This window comes from Nematolebias whitei, chromosome 12 (genome assembly GCF_014905685.2).
Source record: "Nematolebias whitei isolate Nwh7 chromosome 12, NemWhi1, whole genome shotgun sequence".
NCBI classification, from domain to species: domain Eukaryota; kingdom Metazoa; phylum Chordata; class Actinopteri; order Cyprinodontiformes; family Rivulidae; genus Nematolebias; species Nematolebias whitei.
The window spans coordinates 18177823-18186058 of record NC_056509.1 but is presented as its reverse complement, the minus strand read 5'-3'; positions in this window follow the sequence as shown (position 1 = coordinate 18186058).

Genomic DNA, 8236 nt, shown 5'->3' with positions numbered 1-8236 from the left:
ATACATACATACATACATACATACATACATCCATACATACATACATACATACATCCATACATCCATCCATACATCCATACATACATACATACATATTTTATCTTTTACACACTTCTTCCTTTTTGGGTCACAGGAGTCACTGGTGCCCATATCCAACAGTCACTGTGCGAGAGGCGGGGGACACCCTGGACAGGTCTCCAGTCCTTCACAGGGACACATGGAGACAAACAACCATTCACTCTCTCACTCACACCTAGGGACAATTTAGAGTTACCAATCAGTCTAACATGCATGTTTTTATTGTGGAAACTGAAGTACCCGGAGAAAATCCATGAATGCACAGAGAGAACATGCAAACTCCACACAGAAAGGTCCGGGATTTGAACCAGCAACCTTCTTGCTGAGAGACAGCAGCTCTATCAACTGCGCCACCGTGCTGCCACATCTAATTATTTATTTATTTATTTAAAATTTTACCCCCTCCCCTCTGTATTTAAATTGTTAACGCAGTTGATGATCAGGACTCAGGAGATTGAGGAATAAAAGAAGTGGCTTCTGGATCTCAGGAGGTCTGGACTTTCTCTAAGTTTTGTTGTGCCTATAGTCAAAGCATACGCACGCAAACTTATCTATTTATTTATTTATTTTTACCATCAGGTAATCAAGGTCAAATTGGATTAGACTGCTCTGTATATATATATTTTTTGCCAGGCTTTTGTCAGAATCATTTCCTTCATTTCTTAGATTTCCGACGGGTCCGAGATGGAGCAGAGGCAGGGCAGCCGACTCAGGACCTGAAAGCTCCTGGCTCGATCCCCAGCCATTCCCACATGTGAGATGACTTCTGTTGTGACTTGGCGCTATATAAATAAACTGAACTGAATTGAATCGAACGTCGTGGTGTCTCTGAGCAAGACGCCAAATCCCCAATTTCTCCACGGGTGCCTACATAACTGCCCACTGCTCCACCTGGGTGTACACCAGGTGTGATGGGTTAATGCAGAGAGACCAAACATACAATGGTGACAACACATAGCACTTTACTTTTAAGAAATTGATCTCTATTGTTCTTGGAGGTTTACCCACCTGAAGCTTAGGGTGGGGGGTGTTTCCTGTGTGCACGTTGAATTCCCAACTCCGCTTCTTCAGGAATGTCCACTTTTTAAAGACTTTGTCCAAGTAGTTTGTCATTGCGTCCCCTTCACTGTCCTCCGGTAATCCAAATATACAAATATTGTTTCTTCGTGATCTTGCCTCAGTGTCTGTTACTTTGTCCTGCATGTAGCACATCTGGGTTAGCATTGTCTGTATCGAGTCGTTAGCTTCGATGCTCAAGTCCGCTAACTCGAAGACGCAGTTTTGGGCCTCGGCTAGATTTGTTCTCTTTCCTTCCAACTCTTTATTACTTTCTTTGAATTTCTGTTCTGGTCTAGTCCAAGTGAATTAACATCTTGATTTATATCTGCTGCCTCCATACATCTCCTCCTACATGTCACTGCGTGAGTGCAGCTACAGCGTGCGCTCTCAGGACATTATTACCTGCAGTGTTCCCTCACTGAGGACTGAACTAGTCAAAAGGGTCTTCTCCTACTCCGCTCCTGTTTCCTGGAATATCTTTCAAAAACATTTGAAGCTCTCGACCTTTGACCTCTAAGTGACTTTAAGAATCTGTTGGACTCCTGGCAGGGACCAATGCAGACATGTCCCTGTTTTATTTTTCTACACTGCCTTATAATCTAACTGTTTATTGCTATTATTCCTCTTCATTGTTGTTTTGGTTGCTATTTTGTTTTGATTGTTTTGATTTGTTAAAAAAAAAAGAAACTTAAATTTGTATATCTATGCCTATTTTATGATTGTCCACTGTTGTCATCACTCTTTGTTAAAATCACTCTTGTAAAACAGTCCCCGAGGCTCAATGGGATTAATCTGTATAAATAAAGGATGAATGAATGAATATCTGCTTTCAACTCACTTTGGAACGTGGTGAACTCTGTTCTGAACATCTTCGAGGGTCCATTTATCTCTCTACTGATTTTGGCCAGTCCTGCTGCTCTTCCTTCCACTCCCTCTCGTCTCGTAGCCTCCACCATGTTCTCCTCGTGCTCATTTTCATTTTAATCCTCTGACTCCAACATTTCTTTCTTACTTATTTTATGGTGTTTACGAGAATCTACTCCACTCATCCCAATACTCTAGTTTTATACTGAGGTCTATTTTTGTTGTTGTTATGTGGATTTTAATATCCGACTTGAGAGAGCTCCATATCATGCATCTGTCTCATCCATCATCTTCCAGAAGTCCATTCATTTAATTTTATATTATTGTTGCTTTTGTTGTTGTTTTTCTAATTAGTTGCTTTTACTGTGTATTCTTTATGTTCAGTATTTTGTATCATTTTCTCTTTTTTTATGTGCTTGTTTATTATTTGAGGTTTATTGGCAGGATACAAAGTTTTTTGTTTTGTTTAAGTAGACATTTAGATGTAGACAAATAACACTCACTGTTCGGTTCACTGAGATGTCTGTTCACGGTTGAAGTCATGTTGTCAGGTTTTACTCACGAAACTTTGTTCAAATAAGCACAACGACAATCTGAGGTGAGACAGATACAACGTTGTGGATGTGTCTAATTCCTGGGGTGTTCTTGCTTCACATCTTGTAAGTAGTTAAAACAACCTGGGTCTTCCTGTCTCTCTTGTAATTTTGACACTGGATACATGAACAGCTTTTTATGCTTTGACACAAATATGCCTTGGATTTCATGTTTTTGAAACAACCCACAAACTTCAACAGGAAGCAGATTAAACGAACCAGGTAAATGTAATCAGATGCTAAAACCAGAACCGAACAGTGTATAAAATAAAACGTTAGACGTTGACTGGTGTTTACTGTTCTGAAGAGCCGACTAACAAGAAAACAGAAGTTGTGAAATTGTTGCTGAGAGATGAGTTGCTCTTCGGGTTCACGTGTTTCAAAGTCTTGAAATCCACACATGCAGCTGGTCTTGCCTCACAACAGTCGTTACTTTTTCATGATTGAAGACAGTTCAAGAATCATGCTCTGAAAGACAAAGACAAATGTAAAAATGCATTTTTGTTACTCCAACACAAATCACAGCAAATGAAAAGTTTTAGACAGGGGCCTTCAGAAATATGCAGATTCTGATTTTTAAAAAAAGTTAATCTAAGGTAGATCTAAAAATAGAAGGAGACATTTTAAATCTCTTTTCTTTAAGAAATTATTTTGTTTCAGAGGTTTTAATAGTTTCAAGTTGTATTTACATCTAGTTACAGAACAAAACCAAAACCATCAGACTAAACTTGAAAGTTCAAACCTTTGGTTCAGTAACAGTAAGTTTATACAGACCATCATCACAACGTCAAAGAGAAGTAGCCAAGTTTTCCTTCTGTATGTAGTTACTGAAACCAGGGGAGTGGAGACGCAGAGGTTGGAGAACGTAGGCCTGTGATCAGAAGATCACCGGTTCAACTCTCGTACTGACAACCTCAAAATGTGGGTGCGGAAGGTGTAACACCTTCATTTGCCCCATTCCGGACCCTTGAGCAAGGCCCTTAACCGTCATCATCTACTCCCAGGCAGCTCTCTGCTCCACACAGAGGGCTGTGGTTGTGTCAGGAAGAACATCTGGAGTAAAATAATCACCAAGTCTTCGGGTGACTCAGTTCACTGTGGCAACCCCTGAAGAAGGGAGCAGCCGAAAGAAGAAGAAAGAAATATAGTTACTGAAACCAGTGACATCAAGTGAGCACACTTGTTTCATGGAACACAATAGAATGTTTCTTCTTCTTCTTCTTTCGGCCAATCAGCCTAACATGCATGTTTTTGGTGTGTGGGAGGAAACTGGAGTACCCGGAGAAAACCCACGCATGCACGGAGAGAACATGCAAACTCCACCCAGAAAGGTCCCCGGCCTGGGACCCGAACCAGCAACCTTCTCGCTGAGAGGCAGCAGCTCTACCAGTTGCACCACCGTGCCGCCCTACACAAATCCCTCAGTGGATAATTATCTTGAAATCTGATGAGATAACCCAGTTTCCAGTGGTGACCTTCTTCCAGCCAGATGCAGCCACACACCAGAATGGAAGCTGGTACCTGTTATTTGTCAAGTTATGCTCCCAACACGGACAAACAGCGTTTCCAGTTACCGCTTCGCTCTGCGATGAGGGACAATAACAATTAGTAATGCCCAGGTTCTTCACCAAACCTGGACAAACACTTTGCCCTTTTCTCCACACTTTGAGCTCTAACTGATGTCATGGCTGACTGCAGGGCCGGCACACTCCATCTGAAGCCAAGCAGCTGACGAGCGGTCACGTGGTCAAACCTTGTCCGTGTCCACGAGACACAGAGCTCCCGGGAAACACCTCGTGCTGCAGTAAACGTCCCCACAGGGTTTCTGCCAGAGTCTCCACTCCATCCCTGCATCCTCCGTTTGGCCACAAATCTATCATGAAGAGAGCGCCACACTTTTCAGCACCGTGCACGATGTGTGCACGATGTCCATCCAGGAGTCTTTGACCGTTTGACTAATTTAGTGCGTTTGAAGAGTTGTACAGATGACGGTCCGAGTGCATTTCCACAATGATGAACACGCAAACAAACTTCTGACCAATCACACAGTTCTTGGTGCATACACCTGTGAGAAAAAGTTCAACCCGGGCCTTGTGTGTGTGTGTGTGTGTGGGGGGGGGGGGGGGGGCGGGGAGTTGCTCTGAGAACAAAATGACACAATTGTCATTACGCAACCACAACATGAACTGATTTTGGTGCTCCGGATGGAGAACGATGGGCTAGTGTTGTAAATGGTAAATGGACTGTACTTATATAGCACCTTTCTATCTTATTTTAAGACACTCAAAGCTCTTTACAACAATCTGTGCCTCATTTACTCATTCATACAGGGATCTACTAGATCTCTACAAAGCTAATGGAACAAATCATTCTAATGAGACTAATCAGAGCTTTATCACATTCAAACACTGATGGGACACACATCAGAGGCAACGAGGGGTTCAGTGTCTTGCCCAGGGACACTTAGGCATGTGACTGCTGGTGGATTTGAACCCCCAACTCTCGCATTGGAGGACGACTGCTCTAACCACTCAGCCACAGCCGCCCCAGTTGTGTTCAAGACCACCTAACCTGAGACCAAGTACCATACCATTTTATTTATAAAGCACTTAAAACAGCTACAAGGCCAAAGTAAAGACCAAGACTTTTAGGGTCCGAGACCAAGACCTCAAATAAAATAAATATATATATATTAATTATAAAATATATTTTTTTTATTAAAGTTACATACTGCAATTTTAAGTTTGCTTTTGAATGAATATATCAGCTCTTATACATTTTCAAAGCTACACAACAAATAAGTCAGACATTCAGTGGATTAACTTCATGTGATTCAACAATAAAATGACACAACTGTTAAACTGGAAACAGTTTCATCACATGCCAAGTCTTAAAAAACTGCAGTGGCAAAACACTCTTCACAAGTCTGAACTCAAGACCAGGAGCAACCATATAGTTGCACAGTGGTTTCAGTAAAGTAGTAGATATACGCCTAAAGTTTCAAAAATGGATATTAGTTACAAGTATATTCTTTGTGATTTAAATAGGCAAATTTTATAAGTGATGATATGGCAGACGTCTTCTCCTGCGCCCAGACAATCACTTCTCATTTTCGTGGAGTGACCAGTGTTGCCAGATAGAGTTGAGGTTTTTCAGCCCAAAAATCTGTTAAAAACAGCTACATCACACAAAAATCCACCCAATCAATATAGCATGCGCGTAGCCAGGGGGGGTTCGGGGGGTTCGAACGAACCGCCCACTTTGCCAATGAAGTCCCACCTACAACTCCCGCGAGATATAGAACTGCGAGGTGAAGTAATTTCATTCATAAAAAACAATGTCTAACTAAGCAAAGTAAAAAGATGAGTTATTTTTGCAATTGAAGTAATGTTATTATTTGCGGGCTTAGTTTGCATTTATGTTGTTAGAGTTAAGGAGTGGTACTGTGCCTTTAAGAGGATGACGTCTTTCATTCTTCTTCGGTGTTTTTTTTTTTTTTTTGTGTATGTTCGGGCGGGACTCGGGAGTACCGAAGTGTTCGTTCGTGTCTGGGATGAGTTCTGAATAGAAGACTGGACACACACGCTATTCCCCTCTCAGTGTGTTGCTCTTTCTCCACTCACAACCGCCTATTTGGTAACACAGATTTACCTCACACAGCAGTGTTTTAACTAGCTAGCTAATTAGCTTGTTTACACATTTGAAGTTATGTGTACCACCGCCAATGAACCAATCAGAGTAGTCCTACAGGTCCACTTTTTCTTCAAACGAACCGCCCCTCATAAAATCCTGGCTACGCCTATGTGTTGCAGTATATTTACTGTTTGAACATGAACGCACATCAGTACAAGCCAAGGTAATTTAACAATATGTAGCAAAATCCAACAGTCCAACTAAAATCTTCCAAGAGTTCCCAGCAAAATCAGAATGAAAACCACCCACTTCCGGCTGAATGGCGGTGAGATAAGGTGTGTTTGGGTGTGCTCCTACAGAATTAGCCTTTTCTCTGATTAATGCCTGGGCACTTTTTCCCGAGTCCGACAGCAAACAATAGCTAACTTACACACTTTACATAACCCTCCTATTTGGCCATTAAAATGCCACCAAAACCGACTAAAGGGGTAAGTTCGATCCACGCTCACCTGCGGCCTAATCCTCGTAGTGAAGCCTCGAGCTGTCCTGGATCACCTCCTCCGTCTGAGGGCGACGTCAGCAGCCTTAAGCAAGAAATACTTGTAGCTCTCCGAGAGGACCTTGCTGCTATAATTAAAGCAGAATTCCATGCTGTTCTGGGTGAAAGTCTCTCGTCGATTAATGCCGAGCTGTCCGCCTTCAAAAAGGAGCTATCGTCTGGGCTAGCAGCGGTGCAGGAGAGCTTCACGGGGCTAAAGCTAACGGTAACAGAGGTGGAGAAGTCCGTCTCCACCTGCACTGACGACATCGTGAACCTCCAGAAAACAGTTGACGTCCTTACTAAGACGGTGGCACAGTTGGAAGATAAGTGCGATGACCTGGAGTCCCGGTCTCGACGTCAGAACATCCGCATCATTGGTGTTCCGGAGGATGACCCATCAGCGGCGACAACGGCTGCGGTATCTCGGATGCTAAAGGAGGCCTTCGACCTCGAGGAGGAGCCGCTGCTGGACCGCGCTCATCGCATCCCAGCCCCCAAACCGAAAGCAGGCGAGCGGGCCCGTCCGATTGTAGCTAAGTTTCACTACCAAGCGGACTGTGTGAAAATCCTGGCGAAGGCGAGGGAGTTGCAGCGGGTCAAAGTGAACGGTACGAATATCTTCGTTTTCCCTGACTACACTGCCAAAACGGCCCGGGCGCGAGCGGCCTTCACGGAATGTCGTCGCAAGCTGCGGGACATCGAGGGGGTTCGGTTCGGCCTGCTCCACCCGGCCCGGCTGAAGATCACGTTTGAGGGTAACACGCGGGTGTTTACCTCTGCTGAGGAGGCGAAGATTTACATTGAGTCGATTACAAAATGAGCATTACAATTAATATGATCGGTCTCACACTCAGGAATGTCAGTATTATTAGTCATTATTATTATTCAGGTTTGAAAATGTAATCAAAGTGTTCTGTCTACACTCACGGACTTATTTGTTTACATTCAGGGGTTTAATGTTCTGAATTATAATTAGTATGTTTTGTTTACAATTAAGGATTTAATGTTTAGAATTATAATTAGTGTGTTTTGTTTACAATTAGGGATTTAATGTTTAGAATTATAATTAGTGTGTTTTGTTTACAATTAGGGATTTAATGTTTAGAACTATAATTAGTGTGTTTTGTTTACAATTAGGGAATTAATGTTTAGAATTATAATTAGTGTGTTTTTCTTACAATTAGGGATTTAACGTTTAGAATTATAATTTGTGTGTTTTGTTTACAATTAAGGATTTAATGTTTTGAATTATAATTAGTGTAAGAGTTCTTGTTCTCCCAGATTAGTGCCTATTATATATTTTAAATATTTTTATTTTGCTAGTTCGGTGAGAGTCACCTGACACAAGAAGGTGTTTTAGGGTTTTTGCGGTGTGGTGCCATTTGGCTGTAAGGCTAAGTTTTCTGATGACTCCCGTTGGAGTCTGCACAGCCCCTTCGTTTGGGGAAGGGCTAAGTGCGATTATGGG